Here is a 26,710-nt window from a genome sequence, read left to right on the forward strand (position 1 = left end):
ACTTATTAACATAGTACACCTTTTATCTTTCTTAATATGAAATATATATAATATATTCCCACAGGTGGAAGCTCTAGCCTGATTCTGCACCTTCAGGGGTATCCATGGGCTATACCTCCTTCACGCCTCATCCACTGCTGCACTATGAGCTCCTCCTTGGCTACACGAGGAGATCTGCTCTAAGAGGTCCCCCCTCACCTTGGCTGCTGGGGAATTTATTGTCACTGCTTGAATCATCTCCTTCTCCTTCTTCACTGACCTTTTTATCTACAGAGTTGTTTCCCTCTACCTTTTCTCATTCTCCTTTCTCATCTGCCATTTCAAAGTTTTTCCCACTCTCTTATATCTACTATCAGCAAAGCACAAGTGGTGTGCAACGGTTTACTTCAGACAGCATCAGGTCCCTTTTCAAAATGTCTGAAACTGTCTCAGCTAAAATGGGGGAACTTATTAATTCATCTCACAAAGGCCATCTCTGCAGCCCTCAAACTGCTATAACACTACCATGTAAACCCAATACAATTACTATAATGAGGAAAGAATAAAAAAATAAATAATAATAATAATAATAAAAGACTCCAATTGAGGAAAGTAATTTACTGCAAATTAAAATGTAGACAGTGAGAAAGTGCTATGGTATAAATCCCACAGACAGCTAAGCACCACATAGCCACTTGCTTACCCCAAGTGGGAGAATAGTGGAATAGTTTCTTAGAATCATAGAACAGCTTGGGTTAGGAAAGACCTTAAAAAAATCTACGACCATCCGTCTTGCCATAGGCAGAGTTACCAACCACTAGACCAGGTTGCACAGGGTCCCATCCATTCTGGCCTTGAACACCACCAAGGATGGGGAATCCACAACTTCTCTGGACTGCCCGTTCCAGTGCCTCAAACTGCTATGAGTTTAAAAAAGAAAAATAAATTATCCTCACTTGTAGTTTAAAATTATTCCCCCTTTTCAGTGATCATGACTACTGAGTTCTTAATTTTTGGTGTAATGGGAAGAAAGGTCAGCAGAATTCCCAGCGAGTCTTTGAGACTAAACTTTAAGTTTCTGAGGAAGATGGTAAGGGGGATTGAATTGGAAATAGCTCAAGAGGATGTAGGGATCCATGCAAACCGGTCACTCTTCAAGAATCACCTTTTAAAAAGACCAAGAGCAGGCAATTCCATTGTGCTGCAAGCAAGCAAGACAGAAGATCAACATGCATGAACAGAGAACTCCTCTTGGAACCAGGGCAGAAAGAAGAAAATATGCAAAGTCTAGACACAAAGTCTGGCTTCACAGATAAATTATGGAGCCGTGCTTCACATTTGCAGAGAGAAAACAAGAAAATCTAAATCATAGTTTCAACTGACACTGGCTAGCATGGTGTCAGATGACTTTAAAAAGCCTTTAAAATGTCTTTTTAAATTACACCAACAGCAAGAACAGGTCAAAGGAAAACACCGGACAGATATTTGGTGTAGGTAGTTACTTAACAAGTACGGACAAGGATGGATAAAGAAAAAGCAGAGGCACTTACTGTATCTATCTTTTTATTTATTTATTTTCTCATTTTTTAATGATAAGGACTTTGGGCTTTTTTTTAATGATAAGGAATTTGGGCTTCCCAGACCTCAGAGCTGGATGACCATGAGAAAAGTGACTTTCCATCTGTGGACTCAAAAACTTAAAAGGAACAGTGCATCAGTGCATCAAGGTTTTTTTGGTTGTTTGTTTGTTTGTTTTCCTCCTTCCTTCACTCTTTCCTCCTTCTCTTCCTTGTCTTTCTCAAGCAGTGGTATTCCTACACAGGATATTCTTGTATCTTTCCCTTCATAGATACACATGGTTCATAAATCAGCCATGTCAGTGCAGCCAACGGAAGGCAAGTAGCATCTAATTCTGCTTCTGTGCTCCCTGAGGCAGACAAGAAAAAAATATATTCATTCATACATGTTACAGTTACAAACTGTATTGGTTGTCAGTGGCAAGGTGTTGGCAACATGTGGGTGTTCTGTGAGATCATGACTGTTTGAGACTGGAATTATAAAATATACATATTTCATATACACAGTTTCATATACTAGAACTATATATGATAAGCCTCACCTTGATCCCTGGGAAGTGGGTGAAATAGCTAATCCTGAAAATCATTTCCAGGCACGTGAAAAGGACAAGAAAATCATCAGTAATAGTCATCATGGATTCACTGAGAGAATATAATGCTTAAACAACTAGATAAGCTTCTATAATTAATTGACAACTCAGACTGATGATGGTTATTTCCTGCCTAGGTCTTTTGATACTGTTCCTCAGGAGATCTGTGTAGACAAGATGTTGATGGATGGACAAACAGAATGAACAGAATGGCTGAGCGCTGAGGGCACTCATCAGTGGTATGAAGTCTAGCTGGAGGCTAGTAACTAACAGTGAACCACAGGGATTAATGCAGGGTCCAGTCCTGTTTAACATACTTATCTTGTACAGTGGTGCTAAGTGTAACTTCTTATCCAGTGACAAGACCAGAAGCAAAGGGCAAAGACTGAAGTACAGGTGGCTTTGCTTGTATATCAGGAAATGTGTCTTTACAATGAAGCTTACTGAGCACTGACATTAGTTGCCCAGGGAGGTTATGGAGTTTCCATCCTCAAAATTACTCAAAGGCCATCTGAACCTTTACAGCAGTTCTAGATATGCCTGCTTTGAGAAGAGATGTTGGACTAAATGACCTTCAGAAATCACTTCCTACCTCAAAAACTCTGTGACTGTGTGAAGCCATTAAGTGTCTCTTGATCCCTAGTGACAGTACTAAATAAATTTACTATTTTCACAGGTATGATTTTAGTGTTCAATATTTTGTTTACAGCCTAGGAAATCTTTTCAGGAATAAAGGCTTAGCACACTAGGAAATCATGACTGCCACAGGTTTATGTACCTAACCTCAAGTTGGGTACATAAAAGTGAAGCATCAAAAACCACTTGTCCCTTTGAACTGTTAAATTTCACATCATTGAATTAGGAAATGTCTACCCCAATGAAAAATATCTTCCACAAAGAAGTTGCTGTTGGTGAGAAATCTTTGAAGTAAAAGCCTCTCCCATCTACGTAAGATTTGAGATGATGTAACCACTTCAGTGAAAACTCTAATTATACAGTATGAATGCCTGCACACATCAAAAAGTCAAGCAATTAATCATGCCTATTACTAACTCTTAAGCCACCCTAGCTGTATGTGAAGGAGGTGTGAAAAATTAAAGTTCAGTAATCTAAAAAAATACTCTATCTATATTCCTTTATTTGCAAGTTGGAAGTAGTTGTGAAGGAATCACAGTAGTATTCACCCTGTGCATGATTTTTGAAGTGGACTTTTCTCATCTGAACCCAAATTGCATTCCAAAATTAAAGCACATTTTCTCTGCCAAGAATTTTCTGAATCAGGCATACCAAGTAAGCTTCAGTGATTTTCTAAGTCACTTCTGTTTGTAGTTTTTTCTTATATATATATATATATATATATAATTAAAGCATTTGAGGGACTCGGTTCGAAGCAGCTGCACTAGTCTAACTAGGAGGTGCTCATGCCTCCACTTGAATTAGTTTCTGTCTTTCTGTGATGCCTATCTAGGCTGGAGCAAAAATAGCAGTTTAGCAAATTCCGGACAGATTATGATAGTCTATGATCCATCTACCAAAGAATGTGTAATCTCATTTCAATCAATACATCAATTTGTATAATAAAAAAAAGAGATCAGAGATGTTGGAAAGTGACAAAAATGTTCACACTTACCTGTGGGAAGTAGATGGATTGTATTGAAAAGTCCTGATGTTTCTTTTTAAGTGAATACGAAGTTCTGTTGAGTTAACTTACTATTAAAAATCTGTTCTTTTATATAAGTTAAGTAAAATGAGTCTAAAGGAAGAATATGAAAAAGAGTCTCAGAATAAAGCAAGAGAGTATTCCAGCTGTGAAAGACTGTTTTGGAAAACACCTCAAAGATGATGGGAAAAGTAGCTAAATTTGCAATGAAAATAAAATCCTGAAATACAAGCAACATGTAAAATGACAATGGCAGAAATAATGAAATAAGGACAAATGCAGTACATAGTAAAAAGATATAGTGAAACAGATTGGTAAGTGGAAAGAAGGAAAATAGTGCTATGGAGTGCCTATAAGAGCCATTGCATTGATCTCAGTCTGAGAACTAAAGGATGACGAGAGAGGAGAAAAATAGTATTTAGAGAAATGCTAAAGAAAATATTAAAAGCAAAGGCAAGAGCTAGCAAGTTAGAACACTAAAATTAAAAGTCTGAATGTGAGTAAGAAAAAAAAAAAAAAAGTGAAGCACATTAAAGTGAAAAGTTCAGGAGAGAAAACTGTGAAATACAGAAACAAAAAGGAATAAGAACCTGGTATGGAAATGAATGTGAAAATAAAATAAATCTCCTTTCAACAAAATAGATAAATAAAATACAGAATTGTTGAATATAACCTTTACATCATCTACTGTTGCATTTAGTATATTCATATTTAAACCCAGATGAAAATTCTATGATGGTCTTTTTTTTTTTTTTTTTTCTTTAAAGTCTCGTACCCCAATGGCATCAGATTACTTGATTGTCAGATTTGGTGAAGATATTTTCTCTTTGATTTCTGTTATGTCTTTCTCAACAAACTGATTGAACTAAACTGTAAAATGAAGTTTGTCACTACTATATGAGATTCTCATTTTCTCTTTCTTCAACTAGATTGGCTCTTTTCCACTTCTATTGATGAAAACATTAACAGAGCCACAGAATGTCAGGGATTGGAAGGGACCTGGAAGGATCGTCCTGCCAGAGCAGAAACACCTAGATTAGGTCATAAAAGAATGAGTCCAGGAGGGTTCTGAATGTTTCCAGAGAATGAGATTGCACAGCTTCTCTGGGCAGCCTGTTCCAGTGTTCTGTTACCCTTTCTGTGAAAAAAGTTTTTTTCTCATACTTATGTGGAATGTCCTGTATTCCAGCTTGTACCCTTGTCATATCATTGGATGTAACTGAGAAGAGCCTGGCTCCATCCTCTTGACATACACCCTTTACATATTTATAAAAATTGAAGGCTTTATGATTGTTAATGGCTTTACGATCTCTTGCCTCCAACTGAAGCAGTAGTTAGACCAATTACCAAGTGACACCAAGGTGGTAGGGTGGTAAAATGGCTATTTATTGAAGCATACACGACCTTATATAACCTACGTCCATTTCATCTACTCCCACTGTATTACACGTCAGTAGGATTCTTCCAGAATATGGGGAAGGGCCTGTCACGTCACATCTCGATAAGATCCCCGTATTTCACCTAATACAACAAAAAATGAATGAGATCACCCCTCATTTGCCTCTTCTCCAAGCTAAAGAGATCCAGCTCTCTCAGCTTTTCCTCATAAGGAAGATGTTCCACTGTCTTAACCATCTTTGTGGCTTTGCACTGGACTCCATCTCACAGTTCTCTGTCCTTCTTGAATGCAGGGACTTAGAGACGGACACAATATTCCAGATGCAGTCTCACTGGGGCAGAGTAGAGAGGAGAACCTCTCTCTACCTACTAACCATATCCTTTCTAATACATTCCAGGATACAGATACAGTACTTACTCATGGTCATCCTACTTTCCACCAGGAACCCCAAGCTGCTTTCCCCTACACAACTTTTCAACAAGACAGTCCCCAATCTATACAGGTACGTGGGGTCATTCCTGCCCAGATTCAAGACTCTATACTTGTCCTTGTTATATTTCATTAAATTTCTCCCTGTCCAGCTCTCTAGCCTTTCTAGGTCTCACTGGATGGCAGCACAGCCTTCTGGCTTGTCAGCCACGTCTGTCTGCAGTAGACTACTTTAGGCAGTCAGGCTGACAGCTCATAGAGGAGAAAGGGTGAGATAATGCCCTGGCGGCAGCTCTAATCATATTTCTGGGGCATATTCCATACTTCATTGTGCCTTACTCAATTGTGGGCTTTGTGACCATGCTGTTACAGTGCTCTATAGAAATGCATTCCATGAGCTAAGCCTGGAGAGGGCTGAAGGAGAAGCATGGTGAGGAAGTAAGTGGCAAGATATTTGTGATGCATTTCCTTAAGCAGAAAATGGAAACATGCTTCAACATCTCCGTTGATGAGCTGAGTGAGCTACCAGTGGCAGGATGCCTGGCTCTGGTAGCTGGCAATGACCAAAGACATGCCTGATCTGGAGGAGCAGCCACAGGATGCTAGCCATGGGCCACCACAGTCTGGCGGCTTCAAGAAGAATGGCAGATTTGGTGTCTGGAAGCAGGGCTGGCTGGCCAGCAGGCCCCTCAAGCAGCTTCTTCTCACAGGACTGTGTTTTTACCCACAAGTAAAGACTCATTGGGCACTCCATAAACAAACTAATAAGCAATCAAATAATGGGTCATCAAAGTTTTTTTGTTTTTGTTTTTGTTTTTTTTGTTTTTGTTTTTGGTTTTTTTGTTTTTGTTTTTGTTTTTGTTTTTTTGATGTTGTTGGTTTTGTTTTGTTTTGTTTTCCCAAGCATCTTACAACATCTTTTTTCTGACATCCTACAACATCTTTTGAATTGCCTATTCATCCATTATCTTTGCCCTTTCTTCATAGAAGAAGATTCTATAATCTTTGCTTGTCATTCTGCACCTTACTAAATGGGAAAGATTTCCTGTGTACCACATATCTCACATACAGGATCCTCTGTTTCATCATTCCCTCTTCTTTTCATAATAAATAGAATAATTAGAGCAAATCAAAAGACTGAAAATAACTCTTAAAAGCAAGAACATTCATCACTCATGACAGAAGTTTCTTAAACTGTTTTTAAATACTTCCACTGAGGAAAACCCACAACTTCCATAGGTACAGTCAGACTAAATTTAGCATGTGAATATGAAAGCAAGTTGGTTGAAGAATTTCATTTTGGGATTTGGGGATCTACCCTCCATAGTTTCAGAGAACTCTACTACATGTTGCTATAATAATTTTTTATGTAAACTTTTCAATGGCATTTTTGAAAACCTTAATGGTTTCAATGTTTTACGAAATACAGGTAGAGCACATTTAAAAACTGAGAATCTCATAAAACAAAAATGAATTTTAGAACGCAGAGCTGAAACTTTCAAAAATGCTGATCCCTCTGAATTATTAAGTTTGACAACAGTGAAAATGCATCCCTCAGTTAACAAACAAAAGAAACTTTCTAGAATAAAGTGGTGGTTGATTGCACAACTTTGTCTGTTGGAAAAGTTAATCCACTCAGTGAAGACTCTAATTCTTAATTATAAAGCATGTGTAATTCAAAGTGACACCAATCAATCAAGTCTATTCCTATATTTTTAAGCTGTTCCACCTGTGTGAGAAAAGTGTATCACTATTTTGGACCTTAAAAAGTTTGTGTCTCACCAAATTATTCCTTGCTGTAATTGCCTTTATCTCCTTTTCTTAAATCTTGTGCTTCAAATACATATGATTCTCTTCTTTTCTATATCAGCTTGTTAGATCATTTCTTGGGAGTGTCCGCAGCTCATGTGTTTCTTGCAATTCCAGGCTCAGAATATTGAAAGCATTATTCCTTGTTTTTTTAAATGTTAAAACCTTATTCATATATCTTAAAAGATGCCCTAGAAAGTCTGCCTCTCACTGCTAAGTACCTAATCAATACTCTGTCTAAGCTTATGAAAATGCACATGTCCCTATTTAATTTTATCTCTCTTTTCCAGGCCACTTCTCCAATTTGTCATGAAGTTCTAATTCTGTCTTTCAGTGTTCTAACTGTTCATCCCCGCTTCATGTCATCTACTATAATAATCGTGTTCTCTTTTTCATCAGAGGTCATTATTGAAACACGGCTCTAGTCTGATGTTCAGTAGAATATCATTATTTATCATTATTTTGAAACCAGTGAGGGAATTCTTTATTTCTATCTCTCTGGAGACATTCATGCCAAACTACTTTAGACAAAGCACACAGATGAAGCATATACTTGATATGGTTTCACAAATTGCAAAAGCCTACATATAAAGCCAAATGCTGTCAACTTTCCTCCTGAGAGTGGAATAACATAATAAGTTCTCAGTATTTAATAATAATAATAATAATAATAATACCAAACTGCAAACTCTCTTCCATTGGTTTCTGATAAAACTGTTTTACCACCTCAGATGTGACAGTTTCTCTTTGTCTCTGCTTCCTTTTCTTCCTATACTTTTACTAAGTGGTAGTCATACAATATTATAATATATAGTGATACAGTCCTGCTTGAATATCTATTAGTCACTCTAAGCTCTATAATCAGCCAGTCAAAAGGAACAGATACTTACAGTGTGGTTCAGGAAATAATTTTGATGTTTACCTAAGGACTCTGCTTAATTTATTTCCTTTTTTAGGGAGTATTGATGACTATCTTTGTATCACATATGTCTGTGCTTCTTTAGATGAAACTCTTTCCTCTGTTTTTCAATGAAATTTCTAATTTGGAACATCTTTCCACCTCTGTATTTGTCCTGCCCTAAAATCCAGAACCACATCCTCACTGAACACACAGATGTTATTGAGGGAGGTAACTTTCCTGCTCTCTTCTTACATTACCCACTATCCAGAGGGAATCTGTAAGGACAAAGAAACAACCAGACATCTTTAGTTCTTGTCAATTTTTTAAGTAATATTTATAGAATCCACATAGTAAATTTAATTTTTTAAAAGCAGATATATCATTTTCCTTGTTGATCTTGTCACTCCCTATCATCTTTGAAAGACCATGGAGAATGGGAGAGGTGGTTGAAGCCACTCTGGTCTTCAAAAAGGGCAATGAGATTAACTGAAATCTGGCTGACTGGCAGAGCTCAGAGGGTTGTCATTGGCAGCACAGAGTCTAGTTGGAGGCCTGCAAGTAGCTGTGTTCCCCATATGGTTTAGTGGTTTGCTGTAGCTACAGTAATGGGAGGACAGTTGGACTAGATGGTCTTGTAGGTCCTTTCCAACCTTCTGATTCTATGATTCTATGATTTTCAAATTTTTTCTACCTGCAGACAGAACATGTTTTTGTACTGCCAGACATAGTTCACTCTAAGTTAATAAAAGTCTATAGAAAATGGAATTGCTTAAAAATAATAATTATAGTTTTTGACTCCATAGAAGCAGTCAAAAGTCCATACTCTGCAGAAATAACTAGAGTAATTGGTAACACAATATTTAGGTGTTTCGTAAATATAAACACTCTCAAAGAACTGACGTTCATTTCAATTACTTCAGAATCACGCAGCCTAAACTCTTGCTGTAAATTGACCACAAGGAAGGTAATGCAGAAGTGTATGAGCTCCAAAGGAAGAGATGTTCCCAGAAAAATGCAAATGAAAACAGTTAAACAGCTCCTAGTTGTAGTAAGAAAATGGTATAAATATATCTCCTTCCAAGTAATTGATTTATGTTATGAAGTTCAGCATTTAATCAAGATGTGAGAAGTGTCTGTAACATTATTCAAAATATTAATGTACTTATAGCTTCAAATGTGTCTGAAATACAAGTTCAAGATGTGTTTGAGGTGTACAGCTCCTATTTCAGACATGAGTAGTCAATAACAAAAATTGTCAGAATCAGTTCAGTAGTATTTTAGTTCTCTCAGCCAGACTGAATATCAGCTCTTTTCCAAAGCAGTGAAATTAACAAAAAATGATTCTGTGTTAAAAGTAAGAAACGCACTAAGCATGGACATCCCCTTGTTTGCTAATCATAGAAAAGATTAGAAGGGACTTTAAACACCATCTATTTTCAAACCCCTTGCTATGGGGTGGTTGAAACTGGATGTTGGATTCATAGTGTTGAAGAGGTAGATGAAAGTCAGCCACACTGTGTGCTTCCGTTCCAACTCCCTGCCATTGTGTAAAACGTACTTAAACCTATCTTGGTTGGTTGGATTTTAAAAGCTCTTTAGAGCACTTTGTTGCAGAGTATCAGTCCCAACACATTAATTCTCAGTGAAGCTACCCATAATAAGTTAACAATAAATACTGCTTTATACAGAATTTGATTAAATTCAAATATAAATTAAATTCACTGATTAAATTTATTGTCAGTCTGTCATCTGAAGTAAACAGCAATGTTAAATTTATTCCAGAGTTTCTTATACTATTAGATGGGTTGTGTAAAAGGGTAATGTTATTTTCAGCTTTTGACAGAAACACAACGAGTTCTGATTACAATATTTCTTTTCTTGGATGTAACAGTGGAAAATACAGTCACAGCACATCACTATTAGGGCCTTTTAAATATCTTTTGTTTCCAAAATTCTCATTAAATCATTCCCTCTGATACCTTAGTTCTCTTGTTTTTCTGACTAGGACAGCTGGACTTGATGTAAATTTAACTGAGTAGTTCACAACCCAAAACATACTTTTACATATTTGCAATATATATACATATTTTTCTCTGTTAATTTCTCTCTATATATATTTATTCATTTTTTTTAATGTAAAGATAATTACTATTATTATTTTAGTATTATTTCAGTTTCACATAGTTTACTTTTTTATTTATGATATTTATTTTTTTTCATTATTTTTTTTAAATTTTTTTTTTAAATTATCATTATTTCTTTTTCATTCAAATGCTACTTAGAGTCTCTGGCTATGGTCTTCTGCTTTTCCCCAGATCAAAATGTTATCTGCGCTGACATCAGTAACCTGTATGCCATCAATACATTATAATATATATTATATATTATAACAATATTATATATTATAATAATAATATATAATATTACATAATAATATATATATATTTGTTTGTTTGTTTTGTTTTGTTTTGCTTTTTGTAAAACACCTCATGTACTGAGCGGAGCCCAAATGGCAATTTGAGAAAATAGTGTTTCCCATAGGGGCCATTGAATATACACAAATATATTTTCTATTTTTCTAAAGGCATCTAGCATAGTCCTGCTGATATATGAAGCATAAAGAAATATATATTTGGCATCACACATCACTTCCTGAACATCTCTTCTTTGAAAGCTGCAGAAAATCTTAAACACACTCAATTCTTTTAACTTGTGTTTACAAGCAGAGATTTCTGATACTTTTTTCCTACACTGGACAAAAACATAATTTAATGCACAGTGATTTCCAGAGAAATATTCTTATTCTAATCTCACAGAAAGGAACTGTGGCAAGGTTATGGAATGTGAGGCATTGACCCGTCTTCAGTGCTCTTCTAGAATGCCAAAATACTTTATCTTCAGAAGACCTGTTTTCATCTTGAAGGGTGATGGTATCTGATTCTTTTTAGCTAATATACTCTTGATGAGGTACAGGGTATGAAACATTTGCATTTCAATACATTTCTTTTCAATACCAAAAGTTATCCAATAACAGCATTTTATAAGTTGTATATTTGCCTTTATGTATGATATCATAAATTTCTTTAATGAAAACAAATTCATTATTGTAATTTTTTATTTTTCTTTTAAATTTTTTTCCCCACACTTTATCATTGGTAGTTCCGATTTTCCCCTTGCCCTTCCACCCTAAAAGCAAAAATGCTTGATTTACTTTCTTGTGAGTAGCAAATTCTTCTGCCTGTAACGTTGTCTTAGTTCTAATAAAAAGTTCCTTTAAGATAATTGCGATGCTAACAATGCTATGAGGTTGTTAGTCTTTGTAATTGTTTCAAATCATCTAATCATAGAATCATAGAATCCCTGAATCTTTTTGTTTGGAAAAGACCTCTAAGATCATTTAATTCAACTTTCAACCCATCACCACCATGCCAACTGAATGTTCATGTCTCATTAAATGACACATCCACATGTATCTTCTACATCTGCAGGGATGGTGACTCAACCTTCTCCCTGGGCAGCCTATTCCAATGCCTCATCTCTCTTTCTGATAAGAATTTTTTTCTAGTACTCAACCAACCTCCTGAGAACTGAGTTTTCAGATGGGATGGAGATGGCTTTCCATTATGTTGTTAGGGTGCACCAACCTGATAGCAGTCCACAAGGCCTCTCTGCAAGAGGGCACAAAGAGGTAAATGACAGGGCACACGGTGCCCCATATGCAACATCTGCTCTGCAGCAGGAGGCTACACTTCACACAAGCATGCTCAAGAACTGAAAAATGACAGCCAGGGCTAAGCCAGGCCCCATACTGGGCAACTGCTCTCATTCCACTAACAGCCTAACGTGGACCTTTCCTGCTGCCCTTCATCTGGAAAAAACATACTTCTCTGATACCCTACCTGCATCAGAAGCAGAGCATCAACCTACTCTGATTGCTAAATGATCAATTTATTTTATATATATATATATAAAATATATAATATTTAATAATAGTGTGGTGAGCAGGACTAGGGAAGTCATCCTGCCCCTGTACTCAGCATTGGTGAGGCCTCACCTCGAGTACTGTGCTCAGTTTTGGGCACCTCAGCACAGGAAAGACATGGAGGTCCTGGAGCAGGTCCAGAGAAAGGCTTGTGAAAGGCTTGGAGAATCAACCCTATGAGGAGAAGCTAAGGAAGCTGGGGCTGTTTAGTCTGGGAAAAAGAGGCTGAGGGGAGACCTTATCGCCCTCTTCCAGTACCTGAAAGGTGCTTACAGTGAGAGTGGGGCAAGTTTTTCTCACTGGTGACAAGTGGCAGGACGAGGGGAAATGGCCTCAAGTTACGCCAAGGTAAGTTTAGGTTGGATGTTAAGAAACACTTCTTTACAGAAAGGGTAGTTAAGTACTGGAATACGTTCCCCAGAGAGGTGGTTAAATCACCATCCCTGGATGCGTTTAAGAGCCATTTGGATGTGATGCTCAGGAATATGATTTAGCAGAGTGTTGTTAGTGTTAGGATACTATGGTTAGGCTGCGGTTGGACTTGATGATCTTCAAGGTCTTTTCCAACCTGAGTAATTCTGTGATTCTATGAGTCTGATTTAGGTGGTCACGATCACATCATTATCTGTCATTTCTTATTTATTTATTTATTTTTTTTCTTTTTGGTGAACTTTTCTTGCTTGACTGTCTTATGTTGCTTTCTCTCTGAGTTCAAATTAATTTTATTAAAGCTAGAGCACATTTTGGAATTGAATGGGTTAACGTTCCTACTTGGGAAGTTATAATTGCCCTCCATAGCATCTTTCTCCCTCTATTTCTTAGTGAATTCTCTTATTGTAGATTCATTTTAAAAGAACTGAAAAACACATACTGAATCAACATTTTTCTGTGACTGTAATAAAAAATATGATTAATGTAACCTATCAAATACTTTCCTTTTCTTGTCACTGCCTCTCCCTGACATACTGCATAAAATGTTCTTTAGAGTTCTTCCTATTACTGGAGTTTTAAAATGGCACAAGATTTTTAATAAAGCCATTTTCCTAATTTCTCTGATACAAATGTACTCCAAATAAACAAGTAACAGCGCAGAAATATAGTTTGTGCTTGATCACTACCTTACTATTACTGCAAAATCTCAGTTGTCACAGTACAGAAAATACATTTCCATTTAGCTCTGAAAGTGATTATTATTTTATACCATTGTCTCAAAGCTTGATGAGGACACAGATGGACAAGTCCAGACAAGTCCTGGGCAAAGTTTGAGAAATCCTGTGTCTGAGGGATAGAGATGGACAAGGCCAGGGGCAAAAAGTGAGAGATATGATGTAGATTAACAGCTGGGAAGCAGGCTTTTGTGTGGGCTTATCTTGAGGAAGATGGCCATCACAGGGGGTACTGCACATGACTCTTACTCAAGCACCCAGGAATGCCATGTTGGCAGAAGAATGATTAAAAAAGGGACCATCAACCATGTTTTTTGAGGTTTTCTGACATCAGATTCCTCACAACCTTAGACCTGCATGCTAAAGAAGAAAAATGTTTCTGACATGAGAAGCCTCACGACGTGCCTCTTGGACTTGCTCTGTGCTCCACCTGCTTGCTGCCTAAGGCCTGCCACTCTTCTGCTGCTCTCCCACAACGTGTTGCCTGCATGCTGAAGAAAAGGCATCTGTCATCAGATTCCTCACTACGGAATGCCTGCATGCTGACAGACTCTCCTGGTCCGGCTACCTGAGACCTGCTGCTTCCTCCTGGTCTTACCCTGCCGCTTCTTCCTGCTACCTGCTTGCTGCCTAAGGCTGGCCACACTGCTGCTGCTGCTCTCCCCCTGAGCTTTTGCCTTGGACCATCAGAATGCATGCAACAGGACCACTGCTGAATCCTGGTGGTGACTATCCCCGCTTAACATAATTCTTGCTTCTTTCCAACTTTTTCTTTTGCCCACCTTTGCTCCCCCATCACCCTAATTCGTAATAGTGCCTGTCCTCCCTTCCCCATTTCCCTGATTAAGATTTGTAATAAACTGTACTAAACAGTTGAACAGTTTCTTAATAAAATGTTGGGTATACGGATATCAAATAACCTCTTATCCCGCCTATAAATTGGAGCAAGACAAGCTCACAATAGGAGTATGTTCTTTATTTTTTTTAGCCTAGTAGGCAGCTAAGCACCACACAACCACTTGCTGCAGTGGAATGGGGGAGAGAAAGGGAAAAATATAAAAATATTGTGTTGAAATGAAGACAAGTAAATAGGGAAGAAAAGGAAGGGGGGAAAATATTATAAAAAATAAATATATGTATACCCATCTAGACAATTTGCATTCTGCCTCTGTCCCCTCTCAGCTTTCTGAGAACTCCTGGCCTCCTCAATGGCAAGGCAGCATGAGAAGCTGAAAAATTCTTGGATTAGTGTATGCATTGCTCCGCAACTAAAACTTTAATGTGTTACCAACAGTATTTTTATCCTAAATCCAAAACTCAATAAGATACTAGCCACTGTGAAGAAAATGAACCATACTTCAGCTGAAAATAGGACACGGCAAGAACATCTGAAAAGTGCAACATGTCTTTTCATTGCTTTTTCGTACTCTGCAAATCTAGACAAATAAAAAAAATCAGATGAGTTACTATTTTCACACATGCAACATCCTGATACCACAGATAAGGTAATTTCAAGAAGTTCACAGTAATATTACTCTCAAATCAGTGAATTCTGGAACAAAATCTTTACAATGCAATAAAATGCAAAGTTGTCATAAATGTCTGTGTTTTTTTCCCCCTCATGAAAGTAAATAGAAGACATTGCTTTAAACTCTTCCCCTTCTAATCATGTTTATGTTTATGTTATCCTTTATTTATTTCTGAAAAAAAGCCTATAACTTTGAACTGAAAAAAACAAAATAGTCACAGGCCTCCAGCTCTGAAGATACAAGCTAAGACAGAATTGGGAAAGAAAAGGAGAGACTCTTAAACAAAATATAAGAACAGATTTAACTAACAGGAGAGAGAGTGCAAGACATTGATATACTTTATAACATAAAAATCTGTTCTATTATTTTTTCTTGTTGTTTTTAATTATCTTATATTTTATTGCTTTTTATTCAGATTTCCTATGTACTTTTTCATATGTATTTTATTATTTATTTTGTTTGTGAATTATATCAGTCTAGTCTTCAAACTATTCTCTTATATCTTTCTTTCTTTATTGTTTAATATAGAGAGAAAAAAAGCATTAAGCTATGGTGATGGCTAGAAACTGAACCAAGTAATTCCAGAGGGGGATTTTATTAATGAATTAATTAGAAAAAGAGTTCAAGTGTCTAATTAACAGGGAAAGTTCATCTCACATTCATCAATAAATTTTGAATCTCTGCCTCTCTCAAAAATGAACAATCACGCATTTTTAAGACCATTCATAACTAGAAGTGAATGTACTTTCAAAGTAAATAATATTTCAAATGCATTTCTATTCATCAGCTCACAACATACTTCCATTAACCACAAAGTAAAAATGGAAAACAACAAATATCTATAAAATAGGAGAGGATAAGGGATAGAGGATGTTGAGGAGGAAAGAGAGAGAAGGCCAATTGTTAAGGTTTGCAGTTCTTGCACTTAATTTGAGAAAAAAATATAAGCCATGAAATGTAGAAAATATCATATCCTGTAGCAAATTTATAATAATCTCTGACAATTTCACATGGAAGAAAATTCCTTCCAAACTCCAACTCTGTAAAACATTTTAACCTTAAATGTGGGAGCTTTTCTTAGGGCTTCTATGAAGATTTTATTAACAGTGTTTCCGAGGAAAACCAAGTATCATTTTTTCTCAAAAGTCACAGAATCACAAGAGCTACTGAGGTTGGGAGGGTTTTCCCAAGCTCAGTTCCAAACCTCTACTCAAGCAGCAATACCTAAACCAGGTTTTCCAGGATAGGCAGCTTTCAAACATGTCAAGGAGGGAGGCCTCCCTAGGTAACCTGTGCTACAGTTCATCATTTTCACAGTAATGAAATGGCCCTCCATGTATAGAATCATAGAATCACAAGGTTGGAAAGGACCTACAAGATCATCTAGTCCAACCATCCTCCCATCACCATTAATACCACAAGCCACTAAACCATATCTCATAGCTCCTCATCCTCTTGAACACTGTCAGAGACAGCCACTCCACCACCTCCCTGGGCAGGCAATTCCAGTGCCTGACCATTCTCTGAGAGAAAACGTTTTTCCTTCTTTCCAAACTAAACCTCCTCTGGTACAACTTGCAACCATTTCCTCGGGTCCTGTTTGTTGCCTGGGAGAAGAGGCCAAGCCCCTCCTCATCACAATGTCCCTTCAGAAAGTTGTAGAGCGCAATCAAGTCTCCCCTGAGCCTCCTCTTCTCCAGACTAAACAATGCCAGCTTCCTCAGGTACTCCTCATAAGTCTTGTGCTCCAGTCTACTCACCAGTTTTGTTGACCTTCTCTGGACACAACCCAGGTCCTCAATCACCTGGTGTGCTCCCTGAGGCTATTTAAAGCTTATCACCACGTGCCAAAGTCAAGGGTGGGTGATTACTTGTTCATAGGGCTCTTAAACTGCACTGTGACTGTGCCAGCTCTATCCCTACTTGCTCAGCAGCCTGCCCACAAGATACCAGCCCCACTGCACAAGTGCAGCACTGTTTCTGGCTTCAAAAAAACTTTAAAAAGAGCTTTTTTGTTGGCCTTTTTTTCTCCAGATCTCTTACGCAATGTAGTCTCACCAGTCCTGAGGCTAGTCTCTGCAGCAAATGGATCTCTTGTGTTCCAGATTGTGTCCAGTTTCCATATGTTTCTTCATCTTTTTGTCTGCTTCTCAATAACTTCTGGACATAGGGAAGGAAAAAAAAAAAACTAAAAATTTATTATGTGTTCTTGATGAAACCATAGATACAAGTAAATGACAAGAAAATACCGTGTGCTAGATATGTAACAGGTTTAGGACTTTTCTCATCACTTTCAGCTGTATAAGGAGACCATACAGGATGAAAAATACCCACAAGTAAAAGTATTTCTAAAATAGCAAAATCAACATCAGTATATGGTTTATGATTGGTTCTTGGGGGAGGAGGGAAGGGAGATATATATTATCTCACTGAGAACCAATGTATGAACCGTATATGAACTTACTATTATATGACAACATTTTGGGCTACCAGAAAGGACTGCCAGGAAATTCACGTAATTCAGGTAAGGGTAAAAAAAAAAAAAAGAAAAAAGAAAAGAAACATTACATGTGTGGACTAAGCGTAAAAGATGAAGGTTTCAAACAATGATTTTTTAATTTTCTCTGGTTTTTAAAATCATTTATTTTCTTTTTCTTGCATGCTATGCATCTTTGTCCTTACTTTTGTAGTTTTTTTTTTGTTGTTGTTGTTTCTTGTTTGTTGTTGTGTTTTTTTGTTTTTTTGTTTTTTGTTTTTTGTTTTTTTTTCCCCCTTTCATTACTGTTTTAAAGGATAGCATGTAGTAAGAACATTAATCTCTTGTAAGCATGGTCACTGGGCCAAACAGATCAATTTAATTTCCACTGATTTAAACAGCACTAACATTTAACTGTGGGCCTTATTCATTCTTACTTGAGTGGTCAGATAAGAAACCAGCCCAATGTATTACATCTTTTTATTTAGTCACATTCCATTTAGTGAATATATTTCATCTATAATCTAAAATTTAAAAAAAAAGAAAGAAAAAAAAAAAGAAAAAAAAAGAAAAAGTGTATTGTAAAAATTGTAAAATGTCATAAAAATAATGTAAAATACTGTATTTGAAATGAAAATTCCTTTCTCAACCATTAATCTCAACTGAAAAGTAGACCTATAAATTAGTATACATACTGAATACTGAATCAATAACGGAACAAAAATTAGGAAGCTTTATCATTAAAAAAATACTGAAATTATATCTTAAATTCTTCTATTCAGCATTTTATGATTCATATGATGATGTTAATTACATCTGGCATAACACTTGTAATTAAAACTTTTTAAAATGTTTTTATGTATCTAAAAGTTTTCATGAAATTATGCTTTGAACTCATTTGCTCTCCTTTAGTGACAAGAACAAAACAGTGATTAGTTTTGTGCACTTTTCCTTGTTACATTGCAAGAAAATTTATTTTTCATATCATATATGGCTTTTATTTCATCAGAAAATATGTACTTACAGACACAAAATATTCCTAGTTAAAAACATTGAGCGATATTTTTTGATGGGGTTTTCTAAAACATTAATGTCTATTTTACTGGCAACTGTCCATTGCTGACAATATAAGTCATGTTCAGCAGCATCAGTGGTGTTTATTTACACTGCATTGCATATGGCTCATGATGTTTGCTGTACAATGATTGCAGAGAAATTACAGACTCATAACACTCTGGCTAATGGTAATCATCCTGACAAAACTGCCCTATGCCAGCCGGAGGTTGCTATACAGAAGTAAGTATCATTTTAAAAAAGTAAAAAAACAGTTTAGTTTCATATAGGCACAAATTTTGACTACCCTATTTGAACAAGTAAACATATATCATATTACTAATTAAATACTGAATTACTTTTATGTTCAGTTTGCCTGAAATTTCTTAGCTTAGCATAATTGCAGAATAGGTATTTTATAAATTAGGAGTTTTATAGCAAATAAATTTTCTTGCTCCTTCCCTTCCCTTCCCTTCCCTTCCCTTCCCTTCCCTTCCCTTCCCTTCCCTTCCCTTCCCTTCCCTTCCCTTCCCTTCCCTTCCCTTCCCTTCCCTTCCCTTCCCTTCCCTTCCCTTCCCTTCCCTTCCCTTCCCTTCCCTTCCCTTCCCTTCCCTTCCCTTCCCTTCCCTTCCCTTCCCTTCCCTTCCCTTCCCTTCCCTTCCCTTCCCTTCCCTTCCCTTCCCTTCCCTTCCCTTTACCTTTCTTTGAACTTAATATACCTGTTTGGTGTCATTCTAGGCTCTTCAAGGTGTTTGACCCAACCATATAGTTAGAAAATATGACAAGACACATCTAGGAAACTCATGCTGGAATGCTATCTGGAAACTAAACAGGAAGCCAAAGGCATTTCAAGAGAAGCTAAATACCTGTTTATATTCAGTTATATTGAGACATAGAACTCCACTGTGTTTAGAAACCTATTTTATTGATATCTCACATATTTGATTGTATTTACTTCTGCTTGTATACTCTTCCAATTTTACATCATGATACAAAACTAAATCCTTCTCTAAATCTCACTTCATATAAGAATAATTCATTTATAAATTATATTAAGTGAATAAAGGCTATTTTATTTTTTCTTTTTTTTTTTCTTTTTTTTTTCTTTTTTTGCTTTTATTTATTTTATGTGTCTGTGTTATTGTGTGTTATTGTTGTTTTTGTTGTTTATTTCACTCTAAGCATAGGACCTAGAGTTCACTGTATGAAAAATTAAAAGACAGTAAATTCCAAACAAAGATGGAACTCGATTTTAAGTACATTGCTTAATTAAAGATCATATTGTCAAATTGCATTTATCTGCATTTAATTTAGTCATGCTGATTTTTGTAGGAACTTTTCATAAGTTGTTCTACATTCTTATCCTGTGCTTGAAAATGCTTATCATCTTTCCTACTGTATTGTCATATATTTATGTGTTGTACTTATTCTAAATATTAATGAAGATATTGAAGAAAACAAAACCCAGGTTAGACACATGATGAATGAAACTTGAAACGCTTTCACAGGATATAGATAAAACCATAATAACTACTTATTCAGCTTAAGTTTTCAATGGATGACTGTACTCTAACTGTATTTTCTTAGCTTGCTTATAAGAATGTTACACATGACAAGAAACCTAATAATGTCAAGATTACTGCTTCTCCTTTATACACTCAGTGAGTTAGCTTGTCAGAGAAGTAAATTAGATTAGTTTGACATGATCAGTTTTTGACAAATTCATACTGTTCATTTTCATCACCTCATTATCTTTTAGGTACTTATAAATTGATTTCTTAATTTTTTTACAAATATTGTCAGTAAGTAAAGTTACAATAATAGGGCTATAATGCTTTAGATTCTTTTTTTTTTTTTTTTTAAATCTTATATATTAATCTTAGTGCTGTTAGAACTGTGAATCTCATAAATTCCTAAAATTAATTTGCCAGAGGTCAAGATATCACATAAAATTAATTCTTTATGTAAAAAAATGAATTTAGCTATGCAATTTGAATTTGCAAGTTCTACTTGAAAAATATTATAGTAGAACACTTTCTGTATTCTGTTCTGTACTTCATAACTCTCCATATTGCTTTCTTTCTCTAAATATGTAGTAAAAATTAAATTTCTGGGGGCTTTTTTTTTTTTTTTTTTTTTTTTTTTTAGCAGAGAGCACTGATTGTTTCTGTCTTTGCTCAATCTTATGTTTGCTCTATACTCTTTCTTTCTCTTCTGTGTATTTCTAATATATTTATGGAATCCTGTCATACTATTTTTCTGTTCCTTGATAATGGAAACTAATTTTACAATTGAATCTCTTTGATTTCCTCCCAATATATATTTTTTCTCCTTTAAGTGCATCCATAGTTATCTGTCTTCATTTCCACTCTTTCTTTGTTTATAACATATATCCTCACGTCTTTAAAAGTTTGGGATTGTGTATTTTTTTTTTTTTTTAATATGCTTCCTATCTTTCCTGTCTAATAGGATAATCTACTATTCTAATTACATAATCTTGCCTTTTCAGTTACTGCCACTTCTCCCACAATCCTCAAGCCCTTAATATCTCTCTCCAGAGCTTTTTCTCTTTTACTTCCCTGAGCTGCTTGTGCTGAATTTTCTAAATGCTATTGTCTTTACTATTCTTCCTCTTTTCTGATGCTGCTAGAAGAGAAAAGAAGGTAACTGTCCTCCTCTGCCCTGCCTTTCTAAGGCCCCATCTGGATTACTGTATCCAGACCTGGAGCCGGCATCACATAAAAAGATATGGAGAAGATGGAGCGGGTGTAGAGATGAACAAAGGGCTGGAACACCTCTCCTACGAAGGAGATGGTCTTGTTAAGCCTAAAGAAGGGAAAGATTTAGGTATATCTAAATATAGGATTAAAAGAGAACTTGTAAAACTGCTTACATAGTCATCTAGTAAATGAACAAGAAGGGATGCTTTTTAAGTAAAAGAGGAAAGATTTATTTAGGTAAGATGTTAGGAGTAAATTATTTATTCAGAGGGTGGTGAGACATTGGAACAGGTTGCCCCAAGAAGTTGTATATGCCTCATCCCTGGAGGTGTTCAAGACCAAGTAGGATGGGGCCCTGCAGAGCCTCATCTAGGCAACTAGCTCACAGCAGGAAGTTTGGAACTGGATGAACTTTAAAGTCCTTTCCAATCCTAAATATTTTATCATTCTTCTACTGTCAATCTGTAGAACAAAGTCATTATTACCTCTGAAATCATTTTCATTCTAATTATACTGTGACTTTAGATTCTCAGTCAGTATTTTTATATAGATTAGAAGAATTCAGTCTGGCTCGGTTCTACTTTGGATTCAGAAGTAAATGATGGTTTTCTAGTTTCTATTTGTATTCACTGGAGATTTGGTGCAAGAAGATGATTACAATAAGATAAAACGGATATCTACCATATGGTGTTGAAATCTGTCTAGAGAAGCTCAAAGATTTGGCATCAAGAACTCCAAATCTAATACAAACCCCACTTAGATCTAAGCACTACCTTCTTAGCTATCTTTAATAAATACATGTACTTAACATGTGAGTGAGGTACTTTGCTATGACATTTTGTAATGTTACATTCTAAGAAGATAATTCAATAAGTTCACATGGTGATCTCTGTGAGTCAGCTTAGATTTGTACTTTAGGACAGACTGCCTTAGACTGAACTCACAGCTATTATCTCACAGATGTCTGTGGTAAAATTAAAAACAAAAAAATTACAAATGCAACTGGAATGAGCAGGGAATCAATTATGAGCTACAGAAGTTCTTTCAGTGTCTGACTCTAATTATATTAATTATGAACAAATGTGAGATGTAAAAAATGCCATTTCCAATAATCAAGTAAGGCCATCTTACTTGAAAAAAAAAGAAAGTTAAGCATGTACCTTTATAAGCAGTTCATTATAAAGTCAGAGCCTAAACATACAATTAATTTGGTGACTTCTGCAAAATTTTACTTGTTTCTCTGTTATTTTTAAGTATATAATTTCATATAGTGCAATCAAATTTATTATGAGGAGCTGTTTCAATTTACTATAAATACAACTATGTGATTGTATTTATACAAATGCTTATATCTCTGACTAAGGGAAGGTTTCTGTCTAGGTCTATCAGCTTACATATTTGAGTGAACTTAATAGCATGAACCTTGATTCCAAACAGTAAGAGAAAATTAATGGCACTGAAACATTACTCACTATAAGACATCAATAAAGACAGGCTTTTGAGAAAGACAGCTTTTATGGGACAACATAGAAGAATAGGTTCCCAGCAAAAAAGCTATAAAGTAATGAAGACAATATAAAATACTTGTACTTATGCCTGTATTTCATGCCTGGGAGAGACTTTTCATACTCCCATATTCTCATAAACTTATTTTCTTGTACTTTTATGCTAATTTAAGCTGATATAATGGAAACTCTAAATTTTTTAATAGACAAAGTATGATTCACAGGATGGTTGTAGTCCAGCTACTGATATAAGCTTGTAAGATTAATGCAAAATGGTTTAATGAATCTTGCTTGTTTGTTTGAAATAACTTACTAACAATTAACATTTTATTTATGCTTCTAGATGATTTTTTTTTTTTGCGATTTTAGATTATGCAGATTTTCACAATATGTTGTTTTGCCCTCTTTCTTTAAGTAACCTATTTAAAACAATAAATAAATAAATAAATAAAAGAGAGAGAGAAGAAGAAACACAGAAAGCAATGAAAAAAAAAATAAAATAAAATTAGAAAGCAAGAAAAAAAACTCTGAATTCTGTGAGCATCAAGGATAACCTCTTTCCAAATACCTCATGTAGCCTCATTGTGGTCAAAACAGATCCAAAAATGCAACCATCTTCTACTGTCAGTGGGATTGAGTCAGACCGAAAGAGAACATTAATGAATTTGTTAATTCCCATTTTACATAAAAACCGGGACCCTTTCAACTCAAAAAGTTACTAGTGTGTTCTATGTGTATTGGTGTGTCTCTTCTCTTGTGACTAAAAATATGTAAATATGTTTGGCTGTATTTTGATCAGTACAGATCACTTTTGCTGCCTGTGCATAGTACATATGTATTCTGGATCAGAATCAGTGTCAAGAAAAAAACAAACAAAAAAAAACCAACCAACCAACCAACCAACAACAAAAAAAAAACAATTACACAAAGACTTTAACATAGAGAATAATAAAGATTTAAATTGTTGCAGTTTATCATTGAAACTGACTCAAAGAATATACACTTTTACGAAGTTAATTCAGGTTTTACTAGAGAACCATGCATCTGCATATTACCTCATATTCTGCTGAGTTTACCAGAGAAATTCAGTCTGTCACCTTGTAAAATAATGAGTGGACTACAGCTTCTAACTGAAATAGGTGCATTTCCAAACACTGGAAGGGGCAGTTAAATAATTATGCTGTGAAAGATTAAGGTAAGGTGACTTTGGAAAATTTATTTACATCACCTAATGCACACACACATGCACAATAAAATCTCAGTACATTTAATGCTTTTATATACAGAAATATATATATATATATCTGTATGTTGAGATGTAATTATAGCTGGCAGAATCCGCAGACTTCAAAGCTGTCCAATTCATATAAATTCTTATTCTTTTCTCTTATGTTACTTAATATTTTTGTCCTTAATAACTCTGTCCCTGTCCTTCTATAATTTTACCAACAGTAATGATTAAACAAAGACGTGAATAAAAGAATGTACATCAAACCCCAACTAATAACAATATTTTTTTTTTTTTTAATATATAGATGACATTAAATGAGAACATACATGTACATTTATACATATGTGTGTATGTATTCACATTTGTCTGAATGTGCATGAATATATATTTAAGAAAGCAACTTTCCAGGATATCCAAGCTGTTAACACAGTGTACTGGCTCCAAAAGGGGCTGAATTTGCAACCTTCACAGCAGTCTGTGCTGTGCCATGTTATGGAGTTATGACCAAAACAGTGTTGATAGCACATCAGTGCTTTGGTTATTTCTTAGCAGTGTCAAGGCTTCTTTTTCTGAGTGACTCTCCAATGAAGCAAGGAGAATGGGGATGGGCTAGAAACTTGAAAGAGTAACAGCCAAGACAGCTGACCAAAGCTGTCTGAAGGGAAACTTGATGCTCCATTCTACTTGATTCTGTGCTCAGCAATACCCACTAAACAAAAAGAGGAAAGGGGGAATGTTATGTCTGTTTTTTAAGCATTTTTTTACCCAAGTTCGATGTAATGAACCATGCTTTCCTGGAACTGGCAAATATTTGCAAGACAAAGGGAAGCAATGAATGAAACCCTCTCCCTGTTTTCTTTTTTTCCTGTTAAATTATCTTTACACTAACCCATGAGTTTTTCCACTTATATCCCACTGTAGGGGAGTGAGTGAATGTCTGTGTGGTGCTTAGCAGCCTGGCAGGCTTAACCCAGACCAGCTGTTGTAATGTTGACCTGAGTATTCAGCTTTTGGTTTTCCAGTTCTCTCTCTCTGCACACTGTGGTACAAGGGAGTGTATAAGCAATGGGGTGGATGCTTTGCTCTGGCTGAGCTCAGCACATCACACACAGATAGTAAAAATGCATACAGAGAGAGAATGAAAACATCAGTTTGGAAATTATTTGCTCCAAGGAATTATATGCTTCAGGACACAATCTATCAACAAATTGAAAATCATTAGGGAGATGTTAGAGCAATTAATTTATAATAATGTTTCATAAAGCTCCTAATGTGTGATTCTAAAGAATTTGTGAGAAGTTACACTTGGAGAGAGACTGCTGAGGTAGCTGCAAGGAGCACCATTTAAACAAAAATGCATGCTACATTGAATAATACTTACAAAAAGAAAGACAGTGTGAGAGTAAATAATTTTTTTTTATAAAGTGCAGAACAAATTTTTCCACTTGTTTCAGGATACAGGTAACAGCCTGAACGATTCCCTAGGCAATGCTGCTTCTATTCTTATATGCTTCTAGGTTAATAATACAGATTCTCACTCAAAAAGAAAACAGGGAAGGTAAATTTCACCATCATTAATCACTGAAAATCTGTTTTGATGATTTTTATTTATTTATTTATTTATTTATTTCTACGGGAAGAGCATAAAGAACATCCAATTATAAACAAAATTTCATAACAGGTGGCAATTCTTAAAAGAATAAAGGGTATGGAAAACATATTGGTGTAGTAGCATTCTGCAGCACAGCCATATGGCAGATTGATAGTATTCTTCTTGCACTTTAAGCAGCCTACAAGCATAAACCCCTTGTTTTTCTGTAAGAGCAAAGTGTTTGGGTAGGTCTCTGTTGCACAGATTTTGGTTTCGTCCCATCAGCTGTCTCAGAGTGACAATATCATACATTTACATTACATAGTTACATGTTTCATTCTTCCAATCTTGGGAAAAGAATTTCAAACATGTCCACAAAAAAGGTAGGTCTACAGAAAAATGGCAAATTATATTGTTTAAAAGGCTGTATCATTTTTAATATTTTTTCAATTTAAAATCTATTAATTTTGCAAATGAATGTCCTGTATTCACATGTAATATATATATACATAAATCCCTTTATCTTTGATACAAAAGCTTTAAAGGAACTGTTAGAATTTTAATCTATGTAAGAACTAAATGAGTTAAAAAAGACTTGCTTTTCAAATTAAATTTGACAGTCAATTATTCTATAAGAATGACAACTACTGTAATTGCTTTTACTATTTTAGAAAAAGAAAAATGGGAAACTAACAAGCTTTTTCATTTTTAAGAAGATACTGAACATAAATTGAATATTATAATCACTAAAGATGTGATGGGAAGTTTAATGTTTGGATTTCCTTCAGAAAGGTACGTAACTTTGCAGAAATTGCTGCTGTGGACTAATATACCAACATTCACATTGAGATATATTAGTAATCAACATTCCACATCAATGTATTGTCTCAATTTTAATAGTTTAGCAGGTGATTTATTCCCTGTAGTAAGAATGAGTGACTCCAGAGATTATATATTCCTCACATCGTCACTGACACATCATCTTAATTGCATGGCTTGGATGCCCTTACAAAAGATCCTGTTCAGCTAGTAGTGTCAAACCCCATGGTAGGACTTGAGGAAAGAATAAATGTTGAATATATACATATTTCTCATACAAAGGAAGAAGGAACC

The sequence above is a fragment of the Coturnix japonica genome, chromosome 1, assembly GCF_054131305.1.
Source record: "Coturnix japonica strain WE chromosome 1, WE-NBRP24, whole genome shotgun sequence".
NCBI lineage: Eukaryota > Metazoa > Chordata > Aves > Galliformes > Phasianidae > Coturnix > Coturnix japonica.